Genomic DNA, 704 nt, shown 5'->3' with positions numbered 1-704 from the left:
CTCTGGGATTGGATTTTAGGGTTTTGACCAAGTGCCCAGAATGTCAGGCTGGATAAATACAAATTCACTGGCTTAGAGGCACTTTCTCAGCACATGGGTTTATCAGGTACCCCAGGATATGGGGCAGAGTTACTGCTGGGTGGCTCTTCATAGCCTGGAAACAATGATGTCTCAGCGAGGTAGATGTGACTTAGTCCCCCGGGAGGAGGTAAGGGATGGGATAAAGAGACGGAAGAGGGGGGGTTGTCTCTGGGTAAGCCAGGGAACCCACCGGAAATTAATTTTCCACAGGGGAGGCAAAAGGGACCACTTTCCCCACCGCCCTTCGGAAGGTGGTTGGAGACGCCCCGGATCCATAAGGTTGGGGGGGGCTGGGTCCTTGGCAGGCGGGGAGGCCAGGGAAGGGTGGCCCAGAATTAAGCCCTTTGGTATCAGGGGAGGAGAAGGGCCCTGAAGGGAAAGGGGCCAAAGGTGAAAAGTAAACCAGCAAAAGCAGGAGCCCCCAAGGCCCAAACAACCCCAGGGAAGAAGAAAGGAGGAAGCCTGACCTGCTGGGAGTGGTGGTGAAGGCTGATGGGGTGGTGTCCCTGGGTCAGAACACCATATTGGCTGTTGTAACAAATACCATAACCTGGGTGACTTATAAACAATAGAAATTTATTTCTCACAGTTCTGGAGGATCAAGATCAAGGTGTTGGCAGGCT

Source organism: Hipposideros armiger, unplaced genomic scaffold (assembly GCF_001890085.2).
Source record: "Hipposideros armiger isolate ML-2016 unplaced genomic scaffold, ASM189008v1 scaffold_2293, whole genome shotgun sequence".
Lineage (NCBI taxonomy): Eukaryota > Metazoa > Chordata > Mammalia > Chiroptera > Hipposideridae > Hipposideros > Hipposideros armiger.
This window is presented reverse-complemented; position numbering follows the sequence as displayed.